General features: G+C 38.5%; 1 long non-coding RNA gene across 2 annotated transcripts in view; it reads right to left on the bottom strand.

Annotated features, from left to right (window-relative positions):
- Positions 1-14,444, bottom strand: part of LOC122826715 — a 75,818-nt gene extending 61,374 nt beyond the window's left edge. For both annotated transcript variants that reach the window (XR_006369847.1, XR_006369846.1), the window contains exons 1-2: positions 14,328-14,444; positions 12,813-12,987 (exon numbers count right to left, since the gene is read on the bottom strand). This is a non-coding gene — a long non-coding RNA (uncharacterized LOC122826715). The remainder of the gene's footprint in view (positions 1-12,812; positions 12,988-14,327) is intronic.

Below are 14,444 nucleotides of genomic sequence, written 5' to 3' on the forward strand. Positions count from 1 at the left end.
CTGGAAGGCTAAATTCTTGTTCTTTAGCTTTAAAACTGCCCTGACTTTTCACTTATAAATAATGTCCATGATTTCCCAGAGACTATGTGTTGTATGGTTGGCTGTTAGAGCAGAAGTTCCCAAAGTTGGACTTTTAAAATCCTTTCAAGAAATTAAAACAAGGTACAAAAATGTTTCAATTCTAAAATTTAATTGTACTAAAAAGGTTGAGATAAAAAGCAATATCTCAACAGATGTATTGCCTGTTGATGCTTTTGTTGTGTCTCTGTTTTGTTAAGTTAGCACAATGCTATCTTTTGAGCCAGAAGCTAAAATTTGGGAACCACTCAAAACCTTGGGATCAGAAACATCAGAAATTACAAAAACAATCTCCATGCACCAAATTCCTATTCCCAGATGTATCCAGACTCCCCTTTATAAAAAAAGAAAATGAAACAGTTAAGAGCTTTTAGGGACATTTCTGGAAACACATCTTTAATTTGATCAAAGTAATGCACTGCATTGATGTGCGTCAAGTTTTTTTTTTTTCGCAGCAACAATATACAAGACAATTCCACTTACATAACATAGCAGGATTGCTCCCCACATCCATCAACCCCTCCACCGCCACCCCTTCTTGCTTTGCCTCAAAATGCTCGTCACACATCTGACATTGGGCTGAGCTGCATTTCAACTAGCGGTGTACTGTAGCAAATCTTTTGAACAACCAAACAACTCGAGTGAAGTGCCTGCAGTCCTTTAAGCACTTTATCCTCAGAGCTTCATTGGGCAACAGACAGGCACAAAGGAGGAAAAACAAGACAAAAAATGCAAATGAACTCTTCAGCGCTCCGATATGTCATTCAAAAAGGAAGAGTGCATTTAGAATATTTCAGAACGCCAGGCTCATAACTGCACTTTGCAACAACGGGGGTGTAGAAAAAAATAAATAAATAAGTAGAAAGATGCGGGAAGTGATGAAGAGAAAGTCAGAGAGACGTGTTCTTTCTTTGGGGGGGAGCATCGCGTTGGGAATTTCATGTGTCTCATCGTCTTGTTTAGAGTGCATTAGCAGCCAATGACACAGTCTCCCTCCCTCCTCATCGCTCTATTTTTCTTGTTGTCGGGGAGATTGTCCTCAGGCAATAAAAGTAACCATCAGCACTCCTCCTCCTACACCTCCTCTTCATGCAGAGATACGCCTGGGCCTAATTTTCCATCAGCAAAGCATGAAATCAAGTGAGAATGCCACACAACAAGCACTCTTATGAGGGGACACATTGCCGGTTCAGCCACCCACACAAGTATACATACACACACACACAGGCACTCACCCACAGCTCACCGGTACAGAAATACACTCTGACTTTTGAATAAATTATGAAATCAAGTGGATGCTAAACCAAAGTGACAATCAGAGGCTTGTTGATGAGAGAATAAATGTGACTTTGGGAGGCTTTTTTTTTTTTACACATTTTAATAGAATTATTTAATAGTTGTTAAATTACCAGACTTTGGTGGAATATAGTACAGTGGTTTGAATGTTTCCAGAGATTACTGTGTTCAGTTGTTAGCGGCGACAAGATCACAGAGAGCAAAAAAAATTATTTTGCATATTTTAAGAACTCTATTTGTATTTATCGACAAACATGAGCTGGAGTTATTCCTTTAAGATTATGCAACACAAGCAGGGCATTCTAAACTATATTCTTGTCAGCTCATGAAATTATAATTTGTATGGAATGTAGGTGAAAATTTATTTTCAATCAGGAACTATGCAATCCAAAAGGTTATGTGAATCACTCTCAGACAAATTAATCAAGAAGTTTTAGAGCTAAGCAGTAAAAATTCTCAAAAGATTTGTCTGGACTTATTGCAGTTGGCTTAAAATCACCCATGCACCAAACATCAAGATAGTCCAAGTCAAGCCCTCCCTATAACAATGCAGAACAACTTTAAACTTTTTCAGGTTTCTTGAATCTGTGTTTACACCCCTAGAACATTTTTTTTTCTAAACTTGAATGTAGCTTTATTTAAATTTTATGCACTAGACCAGGGGTGTCAAACTCCAGTCCTCAAAGGCTGGTGGACTGCAACATTTAGATGTGCCTCTGCTGCACCACACCTGAAAGGAATAATTAGGTCATTAGCAAAGATCTGAAGAACTGATCTACACAAGGAGGAGGTGATTAACCCATTTCATTCCAGTGTTTTGTACCTGTGGCACATGTAAAAACTGCAAGATAGCGACCCTTGAGGACTGGAGTTTGACACCTGTACATTAGACCAGCACACAAAGACCACAACAGGTGGGTCAGGCATGAAAGCCTTATATGTCACATCCTCATGAACAGAGCATCAGTAGTGTAAAACATGGCACTGGCCATCACATGGGGATGGTAAATGCTTCTCTTTACCATGGGGAGAAAAGCTTCTGATAGTTGATGGAGAGATGGAGATAAATTGAGGACAAATTGTTTAGAAGCTGTAAAGCACTTATCAAGATGGAGGTTCAGCCAGCAGAAAAACAAGTTTAAACATGTAGCCAGAGACCCAGAGGACGAACAAGATAAAAGTATTTCTATGAGTTATAAGGACTAGCTTAGTACCGTATCTAGTGTGTTGTTGGGTCCATTAGGTCAGAGCCTCAAAGGCTGCCAGAAATTGAGTCAATGCAAAGACGTAGACAGAAGATAGCTACTGGGATAACCAGCATCGCTTTACAGACATTGCAACCAGCAAACGGACCAACAGAGAGACTAAACCGTGTTGTACTGTATCTCACTTTTCCATCAACTGCAAAAATAAAGCAGATCGTTATTAGGACAGCAACACTGAAAAACACTACAGAGCGAGTGCGAGTTTCTCTTCTCCACACAAACAAAGCAAGAAGAAAAAGATCTCAGAGTGCTGACTGACAATGATGCGCTGCAATATAGATGACGAGAACAAAGCTCCCCATAACAAACTCCAGTCATATTGAGACGATTTCCTTTTCAATAATGAATCGCCATCAGCGCTCCCCGTCAATACCGTCTCTCTGTGTTGTATGCGTGCATGAGAGAGTGAGGAGAGAGGGTGGAGGGGGGGAGAGGAAAACATCTATCCTCCACGAGAACTAAACTTCTATATTTAATCTGCGCTGAGAACAAGCAGGCATGCAAAGTCAAAAACAAAATGAGGATGGCAAGCTGAGGCTTTATATGGCATGCAAATCACATCTGGACCAACTAGCAGCTGTGAGCTTATCCCCACATCTTTGTGATTGACAGGAATTTTAAGATGTGTAGATTATAAATATTTATAATTGACTCTATATTGACTGTGTTCTGTCTGTTTGGCGGGACTTGAAAAAGAAGGAAAGAATAAAAACTCAAATTTTTCCTCTAAAGTGAAGGGAGGGAAAAAAACAATATGACAATTCAGTTCGTAGTTGGTTCCATCTTCTGATGATCCCTCTTGTGCGTTGCTACATGCTGTAGTTTGCATATGTGTTGATCAGTGGCCTGTTTTCGTTTTTGACAGTAGTTGGTATTAACTTTCTGCAGTTGTAAAGTTTTTTGCCATGGGGTTTGGCTGTTCTCAGAAGGGTTAGATCAGACTCTGAAAAGTTGCCTTAGTGCACATATAAAGGTTACATGTACAAACAAAACCTAAAGAAAAAAGAAACAGCACAGGTCTATTGAATCCTGCCTGAGTTCAAAACCCAGTTTTGAATATTTATGTGTAATTGCATTACTTAGCTCATGCATTATTGGATAATATCTTACCAATTATGCAAAATATTAGGAGGAATAGCACTTAAAATGCCAAATAAAAAAATATTCATATTGTGAGCAAAATAAAACATCAGCCATTTGACAATTTCTACCATTATCTTCATTTCAAGTATGTATGCTGTTCAAGAATCTCCATTTTAGGGGTGATAAGCCAAACAACTTGAATGTAAAAGGTAAGCTGAAAACTTTGATTGTATCTAAAGGGCAACACCAGCAGCAAACTCAAAAATGGAGGAAGGACATTTAATAAGAGCAGAAAAAGATTTTATGTAAAGTTCTATTGAAGCCAACTTTTATTTGATATGGTTACAGTCTCCATTTTTCCTTTGATGAAATCCCAATTCAGAAGATGGAAAAATAGCCATCTGAAAAAGCAACAGTGTACTTTGGCTGAGAAGGTAGGTCCAGGAAACACTGTGCCATTGCAGGAACTGGGTGGGTTCTGACCTCTAAGAAATTGAAATAACATCTTCCCTTTGATTGAGTTGCACTGTGTGAGCTCACACTGCATCGGTCTATCTAACTCTCTTTCAGCTCCACATCAAAAAAAAAAGGGGAGCAGAAAACGCCGGCCCGTACACACCTCGCACACACCCACTTCAGATCCTCAAGTTTCCTTGCACCCGAACACAGCACCGCCCCCTCCCCTTTCATCCGTTTTCCCGTTTGATTTCACCACAGGGCCAAACCAAAGCGTCATTCTGAAGTCGTACGGAACACAGCACGTTATACATCTAAAAGTTTCTGTGTTGCCAAACAAACACACGCAGATATACTGAAACCATCCGAAATCCCAAAGAGCATTAGGATTTAAAGTGAGCATGAAACCCAAACCCTTCAAGCAGATTAAATTCCAAATCAAGCAGGCCATGTAAATGATGTGGTGACAGGAGGCCCCGTGCAATTAGTATGCCAGGCTAGTGTTAAAGCAATTAGGCAAAACAGACGGCAAGAGCACCCGGGCTAAGCGCAGGCAGGGAGGAAGGACGAACATTTCCATATTGTTCTTCAGGACATGAGCGCGTGTGTCGGCGTGCGCGCGAGTACAGTTTGTTTGAGGTCATCTGGCACTCGACTTGTTTGTGGATCTCTCAGAGGAAATCAGAGGTTAATGGGAGCTAGACTTTGTTTACTGTCAGCCTATGCTTCCATTTCGGGTAGCTAAGGAGATGAGCGTGAGGTACTAAATGCTAAATTTGCTCTTCCTTTAAAGCAAAGGGAAAAAAATAAAAGGGAAACTTAAAACACACAGTCCCATGTCGCTTTGGGGGTGGGGGGAGGCATTTGCTGGTAAACAAGCCCAAAGCGGAAACAGTAGACACTACATTGGGAAGAAAGAAAAAGAGAACTCATTTGGGCAAATCTCTCAGGTGGAGCCATCAAAAGCTGTGTCGGTTTGTACACAGAGACGTGGAAGAGAAGGACCACCTGGAGACGAGGACTGACAATTGTTTGAGTGCAAATTACTCAAACAAGCATGCCGGGGAGCATCGTTTAATGCCTGATGTTTCCCAGAGGAAACTGAGCTGGATCCCTTTAATTCAAGCACTGATTTCCAAACACGACAAAAAAAAACAAAAAAACTGCAGTGCACAAGGAAGTTGTGTACGATATGATAATGCTTTGTGGGTATGTTAAGTGGGACAGTGGCTGTTTGTTTCCTCCAATGTGAAACAGCAAACCTTGACAGTGAGGAGTAGAGTGTTAAACAATGCTGTTACTTCATTTGAACTATGTTTACAAGTTAATGTGGTGCAAATGATCGCCAATCTAATGACATAGTAATTTTTCACATAGGGCTAATTTGGTTTTGATAGCTCTTTTCCCTAAATGAAAGGAATTGTTTTAAATTAGCATTTTTGATTTCCTCAGGTTTTCCTTCTGAAACCCAGGCTCAAGGATGAAAGTGTGACCAAAAAGCAAAAACAAAAAGAAAATCAAAAAGTAGAGACTTTTGTAATCTTTGTTTTACTCAAAGAAAAAAAGCAACTAAATTGATACAGAAAACAAAGTGACGCATGATTGAAGTATATGCAATTTGCAGACTTGATATTCTCCGTGTCATCAAGAACATGTCAACACTTTTCATAAAGCTTCTAATAAGGAACTTTGGAATATTATTGTTGCATTTTCCTCACACATTGTCTTGTCATTTAACTGTGCAGCAAGCAGAAAAAGAAACAAATCGAAAAACATCAGCTGGAAAATACACAGTGTGTGTATGTGTTTATGCCAGGGGTTGCTTAGATACTACCTCCCTTGTGCATGCTGAAGTGATACCTAATTACAGAGCTAATTTTGCACCATAGGGTAAATAATAAACTCAAATTTATGAGAAACTAATATACAGCAGCTGTTTGATTAGAAGCACAGAACAGACAAACAAGCCTGTGCAATAAAAAGACAAAGGGTTGGGAGTTGTGAATTTGATTAAAAAAACATCCCAAAAGTACAAAGCTGAAGCATTCACAACAAAGCCATGAGTTGAAACGGTATAATTATTGCATCTTTTCTTTTACATATTTCAACTTTGCAACCAATCGTTAATGCGCCCTAAAGAAAGAAAGCTTCAGCAGAGAAAGTCCTTTAAAGCAATAAAACAGTTCTAATGTGCAATGATCAATTAACAGAAATGTAGATTAAACCAAATCTCCAAGACGAGCAGTAATTAGCTCCAGTTTAAGTCACCGTTACGAGAGCGTGCCATGTAGTACAATCTATCAACCTATGTAGCGCCATATGGTCGACATGGCCTTCAGGCTTTGTGGGAATTACTTCATGGAAAGACAAGCAGGTGAGGCTGTGTTTAGTTTGAAGCACATCCGCAGACTTTGTACACATAAAACAAGGGAGAAAGAAAAAAGACTTTTTTTCTTTTTTAAAGTGAGGTCAAACCAGATGGATGCCATCACAAAAGCTAAGATAAAATAATTTAAAAAAAACAACTGAGCAGTGAAATCTGGCAAGTGTCCTAGAGAAACAAGTGACATAATGCAGCAGTCTCATGTATCCTGGTAACGCAACACTTAAAAGAGACAAAAATAAAACAAAAGATATTGTCAAATAGTTCTATGGGTTAAAAAAAAACAAAAAAAAAAAACTGTAAAACAGGTAAGACAACCGTGCCAAACAATAAATCTCATCACAGTGATGATTTTGTTTGGGTCAGATCTTGATTTCCTCTGCGATAACTTGAGTGCGTTTATGTTAAAGAGTTTTTTTAATTCAATAGGAAGGAGAAAAATCAAAACATGATGAACAGATTATTCTGAATTCTTCAATATGAAAGCCGGGCAAATTCTCAGAGCTTTGCTGGAAGGAAAAAGACCTGGCAGGGCAGGGGCTTCTTTAATGGTTTTGGAGGATTTGTCACTTTTCTCACACTGATATAAAACCTGAAGTCTTTTACAACTCAAACCAGTAAAGTGTCTTGAAATGTTTTGAGTGTTAAGTCTCCAAAGATTAGCTTGCAACTGCAACCCTCTCCAGACACTCGTTACATACAAGTCATTAGTTTGGCAAAGCAATTTGTTTTCAATTAAATGTTCTGGAAATCTATCCAATGGTAATACTTGGGGGTTTGGGGTGCATTAAAATTAAATGGGCTCATGTTCCCAAACTGTGGCACAACTGGTGCTACATAACTGTCTCTCTTCTGCGGTGCTCAGAAGAAATTGGAGTACCACATTAGTTATAAATTAAAAATAAATCTAAAAAATACCCACTATAAAATGTACAGAATTAGAAGTTAAAAACAGGAGAGAGGGGATTGGTTAACCATAAAAAATCTTTTCATGTTATCTTAAGCCACTTAAAAGAAGGATGAAGAGCAAACTTTTGGAAGGACTCTGAGCTGAATGTAAAGTGAATGACGGTCAACTACAAACCAGATGTGGATATTTTTCCCACATTTCTTTTACCTTTAAAGTCATACTTGAATCTGGAGTTTACAACAATGCTGTTGACAACAGCAACACAAGGCAACAACAATTTATCTCTCTGTATGGCATGTTCAAAGAGATGTATCTCAAGATGAATAGTGAGTAACTTAATGAGACAGACAGACATTAGTGCAAATTAATGGTTTACTACAGTGGTCCCCTGTCAAGTATGGCTGGAAGGCCATATTGAATTTTGAGGTCTGGTTCAACTTTGATAAGAACACAGAATTCTGCAGGCCTTCCAGTTAATTTTTCCAACTTGCTCCAAGAACAAATGGAAGTCATAACTCAAAGACTTCCTCCAAAATATCTATGTGTAATGCTAGCCATGTAATGCAGCTTTTAATCTTATTGTGTTTCTGTGATGTAATGAAGTAAGACTAAATAAATCTTGTTCTATTGCCTTTTTTAGAATAGCAATAGGTTGTAGTGGAAAGTAGTATGGAAGCCAATCTAATTGTGAGATTGTACAGTAGATCTTTGTGGAATTTCTGATGACGTTGCATTGAAAAAAAATGACAAACTTCATCCAAATTTATACTAATCTAAGAAACAAGACAGTCATCAGGCTTAGTTGTCCCATTTCATCCATTCAAACAACATTTAGAGGGCACCAGGCACTTTTTCATTGTTTAATCTTAACTTAAATCTTGCTTGGACAGAAGAAAATCAATGTATTTAATGTAGATTTGCTAAAAGTTTTTCCTTTTACTTAAATGAATTCATTGCAAAAATGGTCACACAGGGCTTACGTATAAAAGTCATCTACTGAATTTGCCTAAAATATCTGAGCAACTAAAAGATGTTTTGCTGTGAATGGAAATCTCCAATCAATATGAAGCCAACATAAACATCCTCACTGCAATAAAACTATTTGATCATCCAAACTAACCAGTGTGTTGGCCCACCATGTTCTGAAAATTGTTGAAATAAATTAATGAGACTGTAGAACAAATTTGGTCTTGGGTTTGTTTGCCCTCACCTGTCATACGGAGCCATTTCCCAATTTCCTGACTATCATGAACAAGGTTCAGGCTTAGAAACAAAGGGCCTGCTAACAAAGCTTCCCATAGAGAATTGACTGTGGACTTGGTTGCTATTTACATACAGATGCACTGGCAGGAATTTGCATAATATTTTTTGTAGCTGGGTGCTCAAGGGAGCAGCATTGTAACATATTGGTGCCTAATGAACTCTGAAAAAAAAATTGATTTTCCACAGAGTAAATTAAGAAATGCATTATAGCTGTTAAAGCAATCTGGGGGGAAATCGGAGCTTTCCACCGCTAAACTACACTTGATAAGTAATAAATTACATGTTACACTTATTTGCTTTAATTCATGCTAATTTTGCCCAATTAATGTATCACTGCAGTTCTGAGGGTAGCCACTGGAGATTCAATTATTTATTGGATATTGGTGTGTATGCAAGTGCTTTTGTGGTATTGTTAGAACATTGTGTGTCTGAATATAGCAAAGATGTTTTTGTGTGTGTGTAAGCGTAATACTACAAACAGTTCCTGGATCAGTATGCTTCCTTAAATTGCCATCCCAGATAGGAACATAAATTTAGAAAGAGGACTCAACCAGTTTAAACTGGTAAGTTTGTTTACTTTTGTTAGAAAATAAAGTTTATTTTTATGTTTCTGCACAATTAAGTGTTTTTCTAGTCATATTTCTTGTTTTCTTGAAAAAAAGACAAAGGCTGAGCTCTTTTTTTTTCCAGTCAATTCTGGAAAAAAGACATTTTCTAAGATAACTTATTAACCTCTATTAGTCTGAGATTATAGAAGAAAGAGACCCTGTGCTCATGTCCTAAAACCTGGACAAAATTAGGCTTTTTCCAAGCCTAATTTTGTTTTTCAGTTCAGAAAAAAAAATTCAGGAAGATTTTTTAGACCTTTGGTCTAAAAAATTACTTTGGTCCACTGAGTAACAGTCAAATTATCCGTCTTCTCATACCAGATAAAATGCTTGTGATGTTTTCGCAGGAGTGGCCTATCACCAGAAGTGCTAAGGTGATAGCATAGCAATTTGTTATCAAAATGCAGTGAAGAAATTCTGCCAAAAATGCACGAAGAATCTTATATCTCCAGTTTTTGTTTTTTTTCCAGTAATGTACCACAAAGCTCCTTATTTGACCCCCTGTTTTTCTTACTTCAAGGCTGCAGTGTATCAAAGGTTAAAACTCTCATGAGACATTGCTTTTAATCTGTCTTTTTTTCACAGATTTATTTTTTTTTTTGGCACATAATGGCTTCTGTGAGGGGTTTTCTGTTGTGTGTCCCTTTCCCAAAAAGAAGGAAGATTCAGAAACAGCTGAGGTCTATTTGAAATCATCTGATTTTTGCACTCCCTTTGTGGAAACTAAACGACTACTTTAAGAAACCTTATCTCTTCTTTGGGGTTCCAGTTATATTTATAAGCCTTCGCATTTGTGGATGAGTGTTTGTGAATGTATGAGTGACAGAATTAAATCCAGAGTCTGCTAGGATTTTCTGACAGAGGCCCATTTGTCTCAGACTGCAAACTCTGACTCTCTCTCTCTCATACACACACACAGAGAACTTTTGGTTGCTGTCGTCTGCTTCCTTCCCACTCTTCCCCTCTTTTGCTAGCCAAGTGAGTCATTGTTTACAGGCCCTTCACTCTGCTGTCCTATCACCCTTCTCTGACGCCACTTTTTCCATTTAATCATAACCCTTGCATGTGGTGACCCCGCATCAGGGCTGGCCTTGCACTTCCTCTTTGAACTGTATTCTGGGTTTCCTGCCGTCGCTCACTTGACAATCTGACTACAGCAGGTTGCAGAGCTTTGCAAAACTTTGTTCCGTGGACTAGATTTTAATCATTGCAGAATCATTTGTCGCAAAGAGAAATTATTCATTTCATTAAAAACAAATAAATATAAAAGTCAAAACTGAAACTTCGACAAATCCCTTCAAAAATGGGAAAATTTCAACTTTAATATTTATATCCCCCTGGAAGATTTAAAACAGATGAATACATTCCAGTGAATATTTGGCAAAGTTTCTGGAAAACTGTACTATTGAATTAGGTTTTTGTTTCACCAAATGGCAGGAACGATTAAGGCTGAAAAAAAGAATGTTTTCCTTCCCATCACAGTAATGAAGCTGCTCTTGTAAAATAATTTCAGACAGAACTTGGTACAACATTTCTCGGCAACTCTCCAAACAATTGATGGGATAATTGATGTTGAATATTCAATTGATATTGAATTGATAAAAATCGAAACGAGTTTGTTGAATATGTAGCTTGCCTTGTTTATGTTCTACCATCACGAACATAAACAAGTCCAGTTGGATTCTTGTTGTTGAGACTTGAATTGTGTGCTTTGCCCAGAGAAGACAGAGAATGAAGTTTAAGGCATCAAACACACACAACACACACAACCAAGATTGAAAATCAGCTCATGCCCACTGTCGAATAGGGAGGAGCAGCTGTGATGCTAAGGGCCTGTTCCTCTTTCAACTGCCATTGGAAGAATGTTACAGTAAATTATCAAGGCATTTGATAAAATTCAAATGGGTTTTACCAAAGAATCTGAAAATGGATGGTGACTGGGTCTCTCAGGAGAACAATCACCCAAAACATATTGGCAAAAGTAATATATGTAGGCACAAAATAAACTATCTTCTAAGATTATTTCAGCCCCAAGACAAACTCTACAGAAAATCTCTGTGATGCAGATGATTCCTCTCCCTGTATGCACCAACCTCATGAAATGATATAGAAGAACACCAACTGCTGTCGGGTAAATATTAACAGCACTGGTGCCAATTATTGTGGCACAACATTGCAAATGAGGTCATGAACCTCTTGTAAATTTGAAGTTTTACCACAAAGATCTGCAGGGAAAACTGTAAAAAAGAAATAAATGTAAACTAAATACAATATAAAGTCCTGTTCGGTCAAATTGATAAAAAGTTTAACCTCTTTTGAAGTGTTCCCTCATTCTTTGGGAACCCACTAAACACCCAGCCTCCACAGGCCCAAATTAAAAGGCTTAGCTTACGATACTTTTTCCAAGAAAATGAGAGAAAACAACATCTTCCAAGATTAGTGAATTAAGTGGCACATTAGTCCAAGACTTAATTAAAAGATAGCGAAGCCGGCAGTCTTTAAGGATACATGGAGGTGACGGGAATGTTTAAACAACAGATTGAACAAATGGCACTTATTAAAAAACTTGACTGTGAGTCACTAGACACTTTGCATATCCTCTGCACCTTGAGCTACACAAACAGAGTGTCAGCTCCCCAGGTTCCTGCTATGCAAATCTCCAGGCCGAGGCAAGGGGAAGAAACAAACTCGTCACACAACATCCCTGCTAAGATGTCCTCCTACATTCGGCAGCTTAGCAACTATGGCAACCCGAGATGAGACATAACATTTGGCGTATCACACGCTCTGCACAAGTCATGAATAGTGATGATCAATGTTGGGGGATGAAATTCACAAAACTTTTAAAGAAGCATCTGGTTCACGAAGAGTCGGTTTCGACTCGATCCTCGCAAACACACACCTTGGCTGAGATGTGTGTGTTTCGCGTCGGCTTCCCTTCGGAAAGCATCCTTAATTAAACCTTTTGTTCTGCCGAAATGACAAAAAAAAAAAAGAAAAGAAAAAGTAGAGCGAGGCGAGCAAAAGGCAGTTATTGTGTCAGAGCGCGCCGAACGAAGGTACACTAAAACATCACAGTTCACCGCTCGTGTTGCCATTTCAGCGTCACTTTCCATCCTGGAACAATGCGACGGCTGACAGCTCACACCCAAGAATTATCACGCTAAACTGAATTATTTCTGCCACGTGTTAATTTCTTAACAACCTCCGTGTGCTCTAATGTAGCCTGCATTTGCATATACATTTTTAACCTGCGAGTTCGACCGTCTTCAATATTCTTTTTTTTTTTTTTTGGTGGGTGGGTGGGTGGAGCGTGGTCGGGGGGGTAGGGGGGAGTATTTCAAACCGCCTTTTGTTGTAACATGTTTGAATGTTGAAGAATGTGGCAAGACAGGGAAAGAAAAGACATAAATCTGGCATGCGTCTGCAGGGCACAAATTCTTTAAGGGCAGATATCTGCACTTCATCACCTTGCGACAAATGAGCGGTGGCATCTTCGACGTGATGCCTCCTCCTCTTCATCTTCCTCCTGCTGACTTGCCGTCCTCGGCCTCTTCAAAAAGGTGCTCGCGACTTCGACTGGTGGCTTTCCGGAGGCTTCAAAAACGGCAAGATGGCTTATTTAGGCGGCTCCTCAGAACTGTTCTGTGAAACGGGAGCAAACATGCAGCATTTATAATCACCAATGGACTCCTGCAGTCAAACAGTAGGTGGGATGTGTGACTATGAACACTGCCAAACATGGCTGCTCAGAAGAAGCACAATCCCATGTGGAACTCAAAGATTTAAAAGTGTTCTTGTTTTCCAACTTATATCATAGAGATGATGCAAAGAACACTTTGAAAAAGACTGGGTCTATATCTAAAATTATGTTTGTAGGAAAAAAAATAAAAAATGAGATGCAGATAATCTTATGGTTAAAGTGTTGACAAAGAGTAAATTGTGCCTTTTCAGAACGTACTGATAAAACAAACACTGCAAGGCAGTTTCACCCACTGTACAGTGGCAATATTAATTAGATATTTTAAAATGTAAACAATTTTAAAATTTTTAGGTTGTACAAATATTCCTGTTAAAAAGTCTTATTTTAAATACACATTTAAAGACAATATATATTTTACATATTAATATCTGTTCATTTTGATAGTTGTGACCTATAGCTACTGCAAACCCAAGGTTGGGTTAAATGGAATACGAATTTTTGCATAAAAGCAATTTCAAAAATCACTTTCAAACACATAATGATGTCATAGTCTATACTACCAAGGGGAGGAGTACTAATTTAACAGCTGGTACAGTCACTGAAACCCACTACAGAGAGAGAAGCCCACAAAAGGTCATTGCTGAAGGAGCTGGCTGTTTACAGAGCCGCATCCAAACATATGTATGGAAAGTTTAGCTGAAGTAGAAAGTGTGGTAGCAACAGTTGCCAAAGCAATAGGGATAACCACAGCCTTGAAATGATATTGTAGGAAAGCCTGATTAAGGGTTCGAGAGGAAATGTACAAAGCGTGGACCAGGAGTGGTGACTGTACTTCAAGAGCTACCACACACAGATAAATCTTTGCAGCGTTTAGAAGGCTGTCCAGAAACGTCCTTTGAGAAAAGTCTAGAATTTATTAAATCTTTATTTGCATCTGTCTGTATTCATTTGATATTATCCGAGGCAATATTTAAATATAGTAAGAACCCGAACTGTCGACTCGGTCGTTAAAAGCCGTAATTATGAAGACGAACACAAATGAACAGTTTTCTGTGCAACATTTATGTCAACATTACTCTACTTGTGCGAGCTAAGAAGCGAAACATGTTTGAGAAAACTTTATGTCTAAGAAGAAAGAACATTCAGTTGAAGTGTTCCTCAACTGCAGCCAAAAGAAACTCTTTAACCAGTCCCAAAATAAAATAAGTAAACAAATAGACGGCCATGAAAATGACCAAGGCAATAACTCTGAAACGGCAATTAGAATAAAAGCAATACTAACCTAAAATTGCACTCCAGCTTACGTTGCACTGTAGTCATTGCACGCCTTGATTATGCACACCTGTTCTGTGTTACCTTAACGACGCGGTTCTTCTTCTTCGTCGTTTGGCAAACAATT

This window comes from Gambusia affinis, linkage group LG23 (assembly GCF_019740435.1).
Source record: "Gambusia affinis linkage group LG23, SWU_Gaff_1.0, whole genome shotgun sequence".
In the NCBI taxonomy this organism is placed as follows: domain Eukaryota; kingdom Metazoa; phylum Chordata; class Actinopteri; order Cyprinodontiformes; family Poeciliidae; genus Gambusia; species Gambusia affinis.